This window comes from Anser anser (genome assembly GCF_964211835.1).
Source record: "Anser anser genome assembly, chromosome: 7".
Classification (NCBI taxonomy): domain Eukaryota; kingdom Metazoa; phylum Chordata; class Aves; order Anseriformes; family Anatidae; genus Anser; species Anser anser.
This window is the reverse complement of record NC_139727.1, coordinates 18,448,237-18,464,881: the sequence shown is the minus strand read 5'-3', so window position 1 is coordinate 18,464,881 and position 16,645 is coordinate 18,448,237. Positions and strand designations below refer to the sequence as shown.

Genomic DNA, 16,645 nt, shown 5'->3' with positions numbered 1-16,645 from the left:
GCAAACAAAAACACAGACGCAATTAAAAACAAAGCAGAATACTTCAAAATCACATGGACCACATCCAAGCTGTGTGAAGAAAATGCCTATTAGATACATGCAGAAAGTAGAAAATGAAGCTAATTTTACCTAAGCACTATTAAGGGCACTTGAGTTCAACTTTATTAGCACAGTGTCTCAATGAACATACAATAATTTACTTACAATCTACATTACTGTCAAAAGTCCTACTTATACCCTCTTTAACACAAACCTCTTGTAAGCTGTTTCCCTTTATCAAGAAGTTTATAATTGAACAGCAGAAAAGATTACTGCAAGTTGAAAACTTTTTTACCATATTTATGTTATAACAACAGTGCATGAAAAAAATACAGGACAGAAAAATCTGAAATCTCCAAGGACAGTCAGCAAGGTTGGAAAAGGAAAAGACAATGTTACGGGTCATAGCGTTGTCATTACTTATGGGGGTCGGCACTGAATGAAGACCAGCTCTCACACCTCCGAGCAGCATTATTCCCCAAAACTGGCTGAATAGCTACAAAGCCATGGCTCCAAAGCCCTGCAATAGATCAGATCCTTTAAATTCATTAAAAACACGGTGACAAGATGCTGGGTAAGAATGCACCTCACATGGTGAAAAATTAATATTAAAAATAATATATGCATTGTTTCTTGACATCGTCTGCAGTTGTGTCTTTCAAAACTCATCAGAGATGTCAGAGCAGAAGATGCTTCAAACATCCTTGACTACCTTCTGGAAAGTAATTAGGCTGATGTCTTATGAGAGCAACATATTGTGAGATGATGCTAAATGTACAGCTCCACAATGGTGAGCAGTCTACAATGTCTTTCAGTTCTGTCCTGTTTAGTATGAATTATTTTCTTTGCCTTAAAGAAAAAAACAAATGGTGTGGGCCTTCCCACTCATTAGCAATTTGGATTTCTATAAACACTTCTTAATTGTCAGCATTTCTGTATTCCCTTTGTGTTTCAGTATTTTGTCACAATTCAACTGCATTTGTCAATCCTACACACACAATAGTACACACATCAAAAATGTCTGATTATGTTATAGGCAGTGTACCAGCACAGCTCTGATGATGCAGCCACATTTGCTAAAAGGTTATGCTGATGGGGGTGGAGGGGGGGGGTGGGGGGGAGGGGTGGAGTCCACAAGCACAAAAAACCAAAAAGCACTAAAACAATAATGGCAAACCAACCTCAGAAAACAGGTCCTTACAAGTGAAAAAGGACAAAAAACTGTATTCCTAGTTACTTGTTTCAACTACACAAAAGAGGAGAGAGCACATGAAATCTTGCACATGAAATCTTGGAGTCGCAGGAAGCTCCAAATACCAAAATGATCAAAATTACATCATTGCCAGTTGTTTTGCCTGTTCATTTTAGCCAACAAATTCTTCTCAAAATGCTAGGACGTGATGACCCTGATGGTGATATACGCAGGGCATACCAGGGAAGCACAATTTACTTGTCTAATAAGGAAGGCTGGTAGAAAACAGAGTATTATGAAGGATTTTGCACAGGCTGCAAGAACAAGTAGGATGTGGGAATTCAAGCCTTGCACCCTCTGATAGCCTGAAATAAAACCCTCCAGCCAGCTACACTTTGTTTCCATAGAAAAACAGACTTGGAACTGTCACTTCAGGATGGACACACAGAAGGAAGAAGAACTCCTGCTGAGGAAAAGCTCCTTTCCATTTCAGACCTAAATACTGCACCATTCTCTTCCCCAAGGAGCAAGATTGGGATTCCCTGGGACCTCACAGCTAGGGGATGGCATGGATACTTCACAGCAGATCTGTCATCTTACCTAGTAGAACAGGCAGGGCAAAAGAGGGTGAGCCACCTTTGAAACCACAGACACTTCATGGGGCTGGAGGGAGCAAATGCAGGTTGTTTCATTGGCATCAGTGAAAACCTGCTGCAAATCTGCATCCCTCTCTCATACAAAGAAAAAAGGAGGGAAGCAATTTGAAGAGACAAGTATAAAAATATTTCTGAATTGCATGTGACATACTTCGAGGCTCAGTCAAATCTCTTTTCACTTAGGTATAAGAAACCATGGAGAAATTCTCATCATCTCAAAATGAAAAATTCAGTGTTATCATGTTCTTGATCATCAGTGACATTCTAAAAACGCTGCCTGTTTGAGATCCCATCAAAAGTTGCTTTAACCGACATTCTCTCCAAAGAGCACCGTAACATTTAGTGGTGGTTTTCTGTACCTGAAAGCTTCGTTTTGCCAAGCCAGCCATTTCCACAGTCCAGAATGAATGTGCTGAGAAAAAGTACAGGAGGAAAGGCCATCACTCAGCACCTCCTCGGGGCCGGCTCTCACACGGCGCCGCTGTAAATCACGGCTCTTCAGCACAGCCTTTGCCACCTGGCTATGATTCGCCTCTGAGAAGAACTGGAACAGGGTCATATTTTCATGGAAATGGAAGTGCAATGGTATGCAAAGGCAAACAGAAACATTTCACAGTCACGCCTGAATGTGAAAGGCTAAAATTTACGCCACCTACTCATCTGACAGCGTTTGGATCATTTCTCCCCAAAGGCCGGCTCCAAATAAACCAATCTGGTTACGATGGCTTGAAGTGTGAACTGTAAATTTTGTTTTCTTGAAACTGTAATTCAACAAAACCATGATTTTTTACTGCACCCTTATTATTTCTGAAAGATTTTTCTTCCCAAAACAGTCACTTTTTGAAGGACAGGAAACATAAAACATACACTAAAAGATATGCTTTCTCCAGGAAAAAAACAAAACACTGTGTTCTCCTAATGGTAGATAGACCTAAGAAAATCTAGAGAAACTTAAAAATGTTCAACCAGAAATAAATGATATATAATAATGTGGTACCTCTGCAAGATACACATGCAAAGGTTATTATATATGCACTTTTAAAGTGAAATACGTTACCCAATTGCAGCAAACATCCTTAACAGCATTATGGTTCCAAAAAAAATGCCCAGCACATTGCAGTAACAGCCCCAGCTTAACAGAGTGTACATGAGCCAGACAAACCAAACCATCCCTTCTATAAGCCCACAGTATCTTGCCCTGAATGCAGAGGATGTATCAGGCTGTTGAAGAATGTAACGAAAAGGCTGTTAAGGAGAAAAGGAATTCGAAAGCAGAGGAGGAGTGCACATCTTAGGTTTCAGAGTGTATATCTCAGACCTCATTCAAAGGAGGTCTCTGCGTTTTATCAGTGCTTTATAAGCAGTGCTTAACTTTCCTGGCAAAGAAAACCCTATCAGTCTGGTAGTAAATGCACTGCAGGCTTTGAAGTCTTTTTGCAAGTTTGTTCGAGTGATATCTTCAGGAATGAAAGGCTGCAGTAAAAGCTCAGCGGCTTTAAAAGAGCACTGTCGTTACGTTGCATGTGCAAGACCTCACGTGATGTATGAGGATTTACCCCCAAATCCTACCAACTTCAGCTGGTTTCAGTACTCCCTACAAGAAAAAGTACTCTGCTCCCTCCCAAAGTAGTAAAGGTACAAACGCTGTGCTAAACTTGCAAAGATATTTACTAAAACATAACACTTTAAAGGTAATAGCTCAGCTATTGTAGCTGCTACTGCTTCTCACAGCTTTGATACAATCACTCTCCAAAACAACGGCGGCACTGATACGCACCAGAATGCAGCAGCACAGCTTCGTGCTTCCACAGCCACAAGCAACACACTGAAAATTCAAGCACCAAACAAGCCACGATACACCAAAGAAATCCCTCTGAATTTAAACATAAAGAAGACTTATGTACACACACGTAAGGAACACACGTTGTCTACTGAGCTAAGCACCTGCTTGAAAATGCTCCATTAATAAAAAAGACAATTTTAAACAAGACACTACCACTATTCTTCATGTAGCCGTGAACTGCTAGTGTCTTCAGCAAGCTGCTGTGACACAACTGTTTCCCCATCTTTCTAAAAATTCCTGTGCAAACCAAGCTTTACACTTTGCTCTTCTAGGAAATGACTGCAGGTCCCAAGAGGACCTGGAACCCTGCTACCACCCCTAATGGGAACAGTCTTAGGTCCCAGAGACCCGGGGGCTAAGGAGAGCACTTGCTGCTTTCCAAGACCAGACCTCTGCTGCCTCCAAAACAGCAGCAGGCAGCGCCTCAATGAACGTTATTAAAAGAATAACTGAAACGAGTAACTTCAAAACAGTGCTCCTTTTAAAATCTACCTGGCTTCAGAAGAATTGCAGGCATTTCTGATTAAATGGCAAAGCTATTTTTTACCTTCAGCAGTGTGAGTTTGCCCCAGCTCCCATTTGAAAGCAGTTTTACATCTCCCATAGACTTCAAGCAAGAATGGAATTAGATCCTTACATATTTGCATGTCAAATCTCCTTTCTTGCAGTTACAGTGCTTTCATCCATGACATCTGCAATTTAATGGTACATTTTCTATGAAAAAGCAGTGCCACGTTTCTTTAAAAAGGCAGCAGCAACATGGTAACATTGGTCAAAACAGATTAATACTAATAAAAAAAGAACATGCTTGCAGTAGTGAAACTCTACAAAGCTTCCACTGATACCGAGAAGAGGTCACACAGGTGCTTCTTGCACAAATTCACACGTGGAACTAGACAGCATTTCCCAGTATTTCCACAGAACCAGCTTTGTTGTCAAAAACCTGGTCTGATCATTTTAATTCATACATCTTGTGCAGGCAGCCCTTGAGGCATGAACAAAGGTGGATAAAAACAACAGATCAAATGAGAGCAGGGAGAGCAACGGGTCACCAGCACTGACAACGCGTAGAGTCACACCTGTAATCCATTCACTCCAAGGTGCTTAAGCTATGAAGAAAAAATGTGTATGTTGCCTGTTATGTCTCTAACAAAAATGATTTTAAAAGCTGTGCTCATTTATTAAGTACCTACACTTTCATTACTAGAAATCAAACCTTTGCATGGCTTCTGTTTAACTTAATTCTCCAGGCTCCGGCATTTAGGCCAACATCAAACTGAATTACACTCATTCCTATCTCAAAATCCATCATCTTGTCTACTAATATATTTTGTAGGTTCATTTTCGTCACCCATTGAACAAGTGCAACTGATTTGTCTAATTTTTTTTTTCCCCAATTACCTACCCAACTAACTCCAATCTTCGTACTCATATCACAGGGGTACGTCACAGAACGTCTCCTGAAGCAATCCTGCTGAATCCATATGAACCATTTTCAAGACTAAAATAAAATATAAGACATTTCTGGATCTGACGTTGATTGTTTCATTATTTTCTATTTTTAATGCATGGTGTTTTTGGCAGAGAATATTTATGTTGGCCGTACACCATAATTAATCTTCTAAAATATGTGTATGTCAAAAGCCAATTAATTATTCAAGTGACAGCATTAATGTTTAGATTCTTTGTTAACCATGATTAACTTTTAGGCTTCTGATTTGAAAAGACGTCCGGGAGCAATATAGGCTTAGTCACTGAAGCTATTTTCATCCTACTGTCTGAAGGTTGTGTTTTGAACCACTTCAGAGTAATAAATGATCATTACTATGCTGTTTATGAAGTTATAATATAAACTGAAGAAATTTTCACATTATTAGTGCTGACACCCAGTGTACTTTAAAAGCTTTCTCCCCCTCCATTACTAATATCACTCTTTATGTTTCTCTCTCACAACCTTGCTGTATGGATGAGGGAGTCACACAGGCATTTAACACATCACTCTGGGCAATTCTCATTTCTCCACGATTTACAGCTTTGCAGTGAAACCTAAGACAAATGATCTATTTCAAGCCTGTTTTCTTTGACAAAATTCCTTCAAATTAAGCTGTACACGATGGGGAGGCAATTACCCAATTTTTACGTACCCATTGTCTGTTACCTAAACTATGCTACCTTTCCTCTACAGCTGTGGAAGTTTATTACACTGTTTAATAATTCCTTCCATTTCAGTCTATCCATGCCACTTTGTTTGCTCCACAATTATGATATTAAAAAGTCTCCATACACCACGTGAGTGAGCTGAAATAAATTATAATTACTATTGCAGACAGAGCAAGCTTCTATACCTGATCCACGTGTTTTGCATGACACTGATAGCACAAAGCAGGTGGAAAGTTAGCTTATTCAGCTGGCAAGCGTGCGAGCAGATGGCATGCAAGGCACAACAGGAGAAAAGGATCCTGCTCCAGTGGTACTGAACTCCAAGAGCCACCAGATCTCCGACAGCTGGCACATGATGCCGCCGCTAGGAAAAACTTACAGAGGTCTTCCAAGACACTACTAACTCCCAACCAGCCTCAGGTAAAGCAAACCACTAGTATTTCATAGCAGCATCTCTGCTGAACACCTCCTCCAGTTCTCACTCTCAGCATTGTGCAGTGAGACCGTGAGGCTCTTTATGTTCAGGCTGGAACATCCCTGCACATACAAAAACATAGCCTTGCGCAGCATAAATGAAAACCAGCAGAAATTATAAAGCTTAGGGAAGTTTTGAGAACTGAAGGGTGTGATAAATGAAGAAATGGTGAATTAGCGTTGAGAAATAGTGTCTTTACTAAAATGTTCAGTTTTCTTCAGAAAATTAAAGGATGGGTTAACAACAAAAATAAAGAAGGGAAGGGAGGAATATTCACTACCTGAACATGAAACCTTAAGAAATGAGTTTGAGAATAAAGCAAAATGTCCCATTAGATTCTCCGTTCTCTGGTATCTAGGCTCCCACCCCGTCGTTTTCAACTGGATTGTCTCAGTGTTCTTCAGCTGGCCAAATCTGTAATGTTCATACAGACTCTGACCTCTGGCAGCTCTCTAACTGTGATGAAAACACGTTCATTATTTATAAGGAATTAGAAAACATATACATCAAACCAACAGTGTGCATGGTTTGCTTTGTTTATTTCATTATGGCTTAAAATATTTTGTGGCACTACAGCTAATTAACATGTTTTCTTAGCAGAGCTAATAGATGTTCAGAAAACTCATAAATCAGACTAGCTGTGTTTGTAAGGAACATTTCCCTATCAGACACTTTATATTATTAGCACAGAAAATCAAACTGTTGAGATACCCAAACTACAATTGCACTCATCCTCACTTGCATGTGACTGTTCAGACAAAAAAAAAATACTGTCTGTTTCTTATAGGATTTATGCAGTCACTTAATACTCTGTTCATCTGTTTTTTCCCAGGTAACTATCAGAACATTTTCTTTATTTCACACAATTATTTTAATTTTGAGCTTTTCAATGAAGCTTACGAACAACTAAGCATTCATCGGTGTAAAGTCCAAATATGTGTTCATTACGGATATATATTATCCAAGTTAACCACTGGGCTGTGCCTAGATATATGGAAGAGCAGGCTCCCATATAGGACAAGCTCCCATAGTAGCCAGTAAGAGCATCAGGACAGAACAGGCAAATTTTCTGTAAGACTGGACTGCAGACAAAGCAAAAGAAAAAGAAAAAAAGAAAAAAGAAAAAAGAAAGATGAAAGCAGAAGAAGAACAGAAGAACATCTTTTGATTTGAATTCCTCTGAAGGTACAGATATGGCAGAGAAAGCTACAAGATGCTGGAGGCAAAATGTGCCTCAGCCCTCAACCAACAGATAGGAACACAGTGTGCCCAGATGTTGTCCATGGGTACCTCATGTCAGAGGACCAGGCATCTCCAGCCTCTCACAACTCTCAGCCTCAGAGTTCATCCTCACCTTAAAATGTCTCCATTTCCCACAGAAATACAGTGAACCTTGACCAAACCTAATTCCAGCCCCCAGGAGCTGTCCCCATCCCAATGCCAACGCAAAATTTTCCAATCCAAAAGCCAGCCTCTGGGGAAGGTGCTCCAAACTGAGCTACAGGCACAGGCACTGAGCGCACATCTCTCCTCTGGAGTTGCCTGCCACTTCTCCCAACTCCCCCTCAACTAAATTTTGTATTTCAGTAACTTTCAAAACTGCTTAGAGAATTACTGCTGGTGAAATACTATTTTCTGGTGTTTTACGGCAAATATGTAGCTATCCAGCAACTACTCTCCCATTTAGCATTTAGCCCACAATGTTATTACAGAAGGTCAGCTTCTCAATACAATTCTGATGACAACTTAATATTTAAGTTTCATTAATTCAATTATCCATACCCACAATGGGTACTACCTAGGAAAAAAACTAATGTATGAGGCCACACCTGGAAATGCCAGGTTATACCCATGCTCCCCACGTTCGACTGGGCATGACTGTTCCTATATGCAAGCAGAATGGCAGCTGACTTCTGCACTTGCAAGACTCTGCCCACACAGAGCCAGCCACGGCTGACAATCTGGCCTTCACAATGCTCTGCCTAGGTCCTGCAACCCCAATGTACTGCATTTATCACAAATTTTCCATTTATCAGGCAAGAAAAATAGTACTGAAGAACTGTGCTGTAGTGGGCAAAGAAGCAGCTAGACACAATAGTGAAAATTAAGACAAAAGTCAATTCTGATTTACTGTTTTTTACATAAATCTAAGTGGGGACAGAATTCAATACCAGCTTTACATTTGATCAGAAGCTGTTTACATTTGCAGAATACTCATATCTGGAGTGCTTGTTGAATCCTTTCCTCATAATTCTAGCTTTGAAAAATACAGTGCCATTGAAAAGATTAAAAAAAAAAAAATTCAATTAAACACACTCTCCAAAGTAAAAGAATCATTGCACCATTGAAAAATCTGCATTTTATTTTCTTACCGTTCTTTAAAAAGCTAGTGTTCCTCAGAATCTGGATTAACTGAGTTCTGCTATTAATTGTTCAAAACAGCAATCCTTTCTTGAAATGGCCATTGATACATTGGTACTGCGAATCGGTTCATATTCCTTAATTTTGAGAGACGAAGCCAGGCTTGCATTAAAATAGAAAGCACATGAGATTTTGAGACCTAATGCTGAGCTCTACAGGTCAAGGGCACTTGGAAGTAAGTCTCTGGCTTGCAGTTCTCTCTAGCACACACGGGGGGAAAAAAATGAGTCTTCATTCCCATTTAATAGATTAATAGCTTTTACCACCAAAAGGTTATACTTTGATCATTTAATGCTTAACTATGTAATAATTTTGCCAGTAATCCTCGGCTTCAATCTCAAAGGTTAAAATCAAATGTAGAAGTAAATACAGTCACTTGCTTTAGACAAAAGACATGATTCGTGGGATTCATACACCTTAATGAAGACTCCCAGCTTCCAGTGCATATTCACATTTGAGGCAATGACCAGCTGTAACACCTGTTAAATGCTACTTCACAGGATCAAGCTCTCAGCTTTTCACCCAATCAATTTCAATATATATATGTTTATTTTTTTTGAGGGACATAACTATGAAGTTACAGTGAAGTCTTCCAGATAGGTCATACATGTAGAATACATACAAAGAACGAATAATGTTACATTAAATTTCTTTCAGTAACTTGTCCCTCCCTTGCGTAGCAGTCCTCAGGCTACTCCAAGGGCACTTCCTACTAACTACATTCAAGATATTCCAGTGTGCAGAAAAAAAAAACAAACAAAATTCTGACTTGGAAGACCACTGAGAGCAACAAAAAGGGAGAGAGAGAGATTACACAGCCCAGTGGCTGCCCCACATACTGGGGAGGGTAAGAAGTAAAGGGCTGGAAGGCTACTGCCAGGGCTTCTTTCAGTTCTAATAACCGAGGGACTCTGTGAATTTCCATGCCGTAGTGTCACTGCAAACTGATTAGGAATGTGTTGTGAAATCATATATTATACTAAACCTCCTGTAGATTACAAGAACACGTTGTCTATTTAAAAAGGGAAACATCCTTCTATCCATTTCTGCATGTGAAGTGTTGCACGTTTTTAGGTAGAATAACCACGTCCCAGTAATTACAGTACTCCTAGATGCACACCATCTGCACTAATCTTTAAGATATCCATACTAAAACATTCTATAAATCATTATTAATGATGACAGTAAAGCCCTCTTCTTTGCAGGTATGCCAGAATTCCTTCAAATGGGGGGGGGGGGGGGGGGGGGGGCGGAGTGGCGAAGACAGAGGAAAAGAGGAAAAGCTCTAAAAGTATGCGTGAGAAGCATCTCGCCACTAGGGGACACTGTCACGTCATTTCAAAAGTACAAAGAAACAGATTTTTTTCCTCTAAACCCACTAATTTAAATTTAGATGGATAAATGAACCCTTAATACACTAGTTGCATGCCTCCTTACAGCTGAACCAGTAATAAAAAATGAGAAATATGCCCAAAATAACACAGTATCTCATAATCGTGAGTCTATACGTTATACATTCATATGCAACAACCCAAGTAACAACACCAGTACAGGTACCTCTGTCTTCCTCAGTAAAATGTCGCTACAGCATCTCCAGTGCTGCCTCCATCAGCTAGGAGTGCTGCGGCGCTGCTGCTGACAAAACACCGGGCCATGTGAAATCCCAACTACCTCAGGCATACCCCTTACTGAACAAACACATCAAGACAATAAATATGCCTTTAACAGACTATAAGAAAATTAATGCAAAAATGCAACATAAACACAGATAGCTTTCAACTGTCCCTAGGATATTAAGATATATTTAAATCTCTTGCAGTCAAGATAGCGAAAGAAAAATCTATTTACACAGTTTTTCTCCGTTGATGCTGGTAGTTTAAAAAAAAAATATACGGAGTGAGATTTGTTAAATTCTTATGTTTAGATTAATTTATACCTGATCTATGGTTGCCAAAAGCAAGCAAAGAGACATTAGATGAAAACTGCCTATCCATAAATGCTGTAATGAGACCGTACCCTGTGTAAAGCAGGAGGTAGTGTCTCCCACATTGATGTCAAACAGAAAAACAGGAGATAGAAGGATGAAAACATAAGCATGGAAAACAGGGAGATGGATTTATGAGTTTTTCTGTTTCAGTTGAATAATTTAGCTTCATAAATTAACACTTTGTGATGTTTCTGTATATGCTAGGAAGTGCAAACAGATGTCCCTAAACTCTTGGAAGTCTTGAAGGTCATACACTAGAACCATGCCTAAAATGTTGACATCTGTATATACAGTAAGATGTAAGTATCTCTGACAAGTATAGAGTTACATTTTAAATCAACGATTTAGCTCAATGCAACTTTTTTTTTTGTTTTTTTGGAAGGTGTAGGCTTCATCCTTCTTTTGCAACTGTGATCTGCAGTACCTGCTTCAACAGACTGATCGCATACACTAAACGATGAAGGAAGGGCATTCATACGCAAATGAACGCTCTAAGTGGTATTTTACTTACCGTGTGTGGCCGAAGACTCAAAATTTCACTTCTGTGAAGCTTAAGACTGTACTTGTACAAGCTTGTATTGTCAAGTACAGAGTAAATTGTACTTAGGTCAACTACAAACCTAAGATGGTGCTGTCTAGAGCTCAGTATTCTATATTAGAGAAATGTAATTAAAAATAAGCATGCTATCTCTATTTTGTCCAACTTAAATACCTGAGCTAGCAATACAGACCAAATCTCACCAGTTAGAGCCCCTTTCTGTGCCTACCTTATATCAAAGTCAGATGAGAGAACCCAATATTCCTTAACTGCATCAGCTACCACGGCACTTACTGTGCCTTTTTCAGTTGTCAATCTCAACGGGAAAAGCGAACAGACATTTTAAAATGAAGTAATTGTTCCAAAAATTTAGATAAAGATTAAGACTGAAGTCTTTGGAAGATTGGGAAAACAGATTTCTACATCAAATTGTCATCAGATAGTCATGCAGAAAGGTATCGGTCAATAGATGTTACACGAAAACACAAAGGAAACCAAGAAACACTTGACACCACTTCCAGCAAAGCTGAGATACTACATTCACCAAAAAGTTAACAGCTTACACAGAATTTTCCGTGACATCTGATCTTGAGCCACGATAACTTCCTGGCTTGAACTGTATTTGCCTGGTCTGAGCCAAAGCAGCAGGTGTGCGGGCCCTGAAGTCCTTCCAAGAGTAATTAAGCATGTCCTCTCGGGGTGCAGCTGTGGTGGGGCAACCCAGTGCTGTCCCCTGGCACTCCTCATCACTAGTCAGCTCTGAGCTAGAACTCCCACACTTCTGCCAGGAGAAGTTTCAGCACTCCTGGATTTGCTTCCAGAAACACCAGGTTCGTTCAAGCTGTTTTAGAGCTGCCCAAGATTTTTTTGGAGAAGTCCCTGGGCAACCTGATGTAACCAGACTAGCTTTGGGCAAGGGCTGGACTCAGTCCCCTACAGAGCTCCCTTCCAAAACAAGCTACTCTACAACTCTGTGATCCTTCTCTAATTGCTTAAATTAACACAAGGTGTGATCATGCCATTTGCATCATGCATTCAACTAAAACTCTCCACTTAATTTGAACATGGAGGAAAAAAATGAAAATACATTAAGGCATTACCAAGCAGATGAGAACAATACTGTTATCACAGATGTGTCATGTGCCTTGGGAAATCTGAACACCCAGATGAATTATGTTATTTACACTACAGCTGTGCTTTACTAAAAATCCATACTGTTAATATGTGGTGGCGTTAACTGGTAAGATTCAGTCCGTGTGGAAATGGAAAACAAGACAAGCATTTCCTGTAAGATCTGAAAGCAATTTTGCTTTATTAGTGTTCAGATATTAGAGGGTTATTGTACCCTCTTGAAGAGCAGGTTTTTTAATATTTTTAGATTCTTAAAACTCGAGGAGAGAAAACTTTGATGGATTTCTGACCCTTGCCTTTTCTTTCTGCAGGCAGCAAGTACCAAAAATTGGGACTCCTGGTGCGCAGCCCTGATGCTAACAAAAATTTTCAGTTCTGACATTTCGGTGACACTTTATGCAACTGTCAGTGGGCCTTATTCAACATAACAGATACCCACGCAAGCTTATGTCTCTCAGAGATAACACTCAACTGTTCCAAACTTCTTTTCACATACATCAGTAAAAGCATCCTTTTCTGGCACCTTTTTGCCATGCATTTTACTGAAAGGGGTTGATTAAGTGTTAAACGCAGATTAGCCTGTTTTGCAATTATAAAGAATTGCACTTGACAAGACATGACAGTATCTCAAGCTAATCTCAGGCTTACACAATATTTGTGAAGCTGATTTTTTTTATATATATATAAAACTCATTAAAATTAACAACTTTGTTAAAAACAGAAGGAGCAGAAGCTGAAATCCAGGCTCACATCAGTCACTGCTTAATGACTTAACACATCTCACCTGGGTGGACCAGTGCCCAACATCCTTCAGTCTGCTCAGGGATGCTCCTTTACTGCTCATACCACAGGACCATCGGTCATGATGTTATGACTCATATCTGTGACAGAGATGTAGGCCAGGATGATGAAGGCTGATGTAGAACTGGCAACAACTGGGAATGCCTAATGCCTGCATTAGAAGTAGGGGGGAAAAATCTGTAACGTCCATGTGATAGTGAATTACGTTCACAGAGGAGAAAAAAGCTCCTTGCTCCTACACATCGTCAGCTGTGTACAAAAACAATCAAGATATAGCACTCACCTTAAAAATATGTACACAGTAAATGGTTGAAAAGTAGAAATTGTCCTTGCATTTGTTAATTCCCTCATCATTTAAGAAATTAATGCCTTTATCACACTCTGTATAGCACTGACAAGTTTAAATGCAGGCTGGGGTAGAGAATACCAGAGAGAACAAAACTGCACTCTCAGATATTGCCATCTGAAGCCACAAATAGACTTAATGCATTAAACAGGCTAAAAGAGCCTGCCTATTATAAGCAGCACAATATTACCTCCAAGTTGTTCTCCCTACAATTTGAAACAGTTTGAATTACAATGCTACTTACAAAGAAAAATAAATCCTGTATCCTTACTACGATTTAGAGTTGAAAGCATTTCAAATTCCTGTGCACAGCTTACATGGTTGTTTTTACATATATTTATTTCATAAACATCCATCGTGTAAGGACAAGAGGCAACAGGCATAAACTGAAATACTTGCAAATTCTTTTTAACAGAAGAATAAAAACGAGAAGGGTGACTGAACACTGGAACAGGCTGTCCTTTTAAGGTGATAAAGGACATCACAGAGGTGTTTTTTTTTTTTTCTCCTCCTCATTCTCATATAAAATCTCCCCTTTACAATGTCAGTAGGACTGGTTAGTAGGTAACTGGAGCACTGTGTGCCTTGTCAGCACAACTACGTGGAAAAAAAAGCACAGGCTCCACAAAGGAGGCACACTCCAAATTTAGAAACAAGAACAGTGGCTACTGACTTCACTGACAGCGTTTTAGCCTGATAAAACTGGGCCTGGTTTGAGAGATGTGCTTTCTTTACACAAGTGTGGAATTTAACCCCATATCTGATGCATTCAGAGCCATGTACCCTATTTAATAAATATTTACATGCCATTCTTTCGCGTTATGCTACTTAACACACTGTGTCTGCTCTAGACGGTATCCTTTCAAAGCTTGCTAAAACACTTCTTGGGTGTAAATAATCGAACGCCTTCATACCATTGCCTTGCACAATGTACTCTGATCTAAAAGCAGGCCAAGACGAAACATCAAAATGTTACCAGTTTCAGCATGCAGGCAGTCCCAAAGGACCACGAAAATCCTTATGAGCTGGAACACTGCTAAGCTTTCCATTGATTCACAGCCTCAGATGACTTTCAGCAGAGTACCTTCTATAGAATACGGAATACTTTAAGGATTTAATATCATACACAGTGATGTCTACTAATCACAATATTATTAACTTTTCATGTAACAATTTATAGGTTTGTGGCATGACACTATAATTCATTATTTTTCTAGAATGGCTAGTATAGCCCTGACATACTCCGTTTCTATTCACTGAATTTTGCATCAACTAAATCAAAATCAACACGAAGCCCAAAATTCAATCTCTCACCTGAAGTAAGAAGAAATGCCTGAGATGGTCTGGACTTCTTATATGAATCCATGTAAGACAGAAAAAAACACATAGAAATTACCATCCACACAAAATCCTGACTTCTTCATGTATTAAGTTATTAAAATGAAAACTGACAGAACTCATTTGTCAGCTTCATTTAATCCGATGACACCTGACAATTTCCACACCGAACTGGGGAACTGTGTCTCAAAAAGGATGTACAACCACAAAAAATGAGGAAGAACTTGTCAAGTCAGGGGACACAGATACAGGCCTCATAAAGGAAAAATGGGTAAATTTATTAAATCAGCTATAACTGGCAAAATAACTAAGGCAATCACTGTAGCCTCTTCCCCATCATTTTGACAACGGTGACATGTCTGCATGGGAAAATATGCTTCAGTCTTTTTGAAATACCTAGAAATGCTGGGCTCTGTAAAAAAGTAAAATAAAATTAAAAAAAAAAAAAAACTCTCTTAAAAACCTTGTCTTTCCACTTAGTTTTAACGTTAAGAAAAGGAAATACCTTTTAAAACCATGAAAGAAGAAATCAATAATTTCCTTTCAGGTATATCCCTCCTTCAGCCTCTTGGAATGTTGCCAATGTAAACTTGGAGAAAAGATTGTGACTATTAATAATTTCTCAAAAGTCTGAGAGGAAGAAATAGGTAGAGCTTCAACAGGAATAACTTTAAGTAATTATTTATTTATATATGAAGTAGTGGCTGGGCAATTTTAGTTCTTTTTTAAACACCTGATGCTCAAGAGTACGAGTACCGCTCCTTTCATTCTGCAGAGCCTGTAAGAATTTTCAGCTTCAGAGATTTTCCTGATTTCAGCTGAGATACAGTTAATTGTCTTCCTAGTAGCTGGTATGGGGCTGTTCTGGATTTAGGATGAGAACATCCCTGATAGCACACCGATGTTTTAGTTGCTGTAGAGCAGTGCTTACCCTAAGACAAGGGCTGTTCAGCTCCTCACACAGCCCTGCCAGGGAGGAGGCTGGGGGTGCACGGGAAGCTGGGAGGGGGCACAGCCAGGACAGCTGGCCCAGGCTGGCCAACGAGATGGATTTTTACTTTTGCTTGTTCCCTTTACTTCCTATGCTTACTTCCCATGCCCAGGAAGCCTCCTAGGACTTAATCCGAAGGAGATGAGCATTTAAAACCTGCTTAATCCACAGGAATTTTCTCTTTCTGCACACGATGAGTCATCTGCACAGTGCAACGCTGAGTGTGCTGCAGTTCGGATCAGGAGCACATCCACTCACGGTGCTCTCTCTCATGGCATGCACAAACCAGACTGCTTTCGGGTGAAGCTAAATTAAAAGGTCCTCTGCAGGACTAAGGGAACTAAATGCTCCAGCCACTGCAGGCCACCAGAACACCCCAAAACCCACACCAAGTATCCAAGTTGGGTAATCCTCATTAACTGTTTACTCAACAGATGCTCTCATCCTGTACTACACCATCGGCCATCCCAGACAAAGCCAGGGGCTCAGATAATCTGCTCTGTATTATTAACCAGCAGAGAAACACACCACATCTGTGGCTGCCTAGCAGTAGGAATACAACAACTACCTTCGACATTAAGAGACCCTTCGTGTTGGGAAGGGTGGCAGTAACCAGGGGAAAGCTTGTTGGAAAATCACGTCTCAATCTAAGTTTTGAATCTCACTGCTTACAATGCTGCAGGTACTTAGGGCTGTAGCTCAACAAGTTGCATTGTAAAAAGCCTGA

General features: G+C 39.8%; 1 protein-coding gene across 21 annotated transcripts in view; it reads right to left on the bottom strand.

Annotated features, from left to right (window-relative positions):
- The window catches only part of PCDH15 (protocadherin related 15), a 535,558-nt gene extending 520,042 nt beyond the window's left edge, over positions 1 to 15,516 (bottom strand). For 5 of the 21 annotated variants that reach the window (XM_083844314.1, XM_083844313.1, XM_083844315.1 and 2 more), the window contains exons 1-2: positions 14,566 to 14,939; positions 13,227 to 13,394 (exon numbers count right to left, since the gene is read on the bottom strand). The gene's annotated coding sequence lies outside the window, so the exon portion shown is untranslated. Of the gene's footprint in view, positions 1 to 13,226; positions 13,395 to 14,565; positions 14,941 to 15,432 lie in introns of those variants that run through there. The other 16 variants (XM_083844298.1, XM_083844299.1, XM_083844300.1 and 13 more) reach the window with 8 other exon arrangements.
- Positions 15,517 to 16,645: the final 1,129 nt, after the last annotated feature.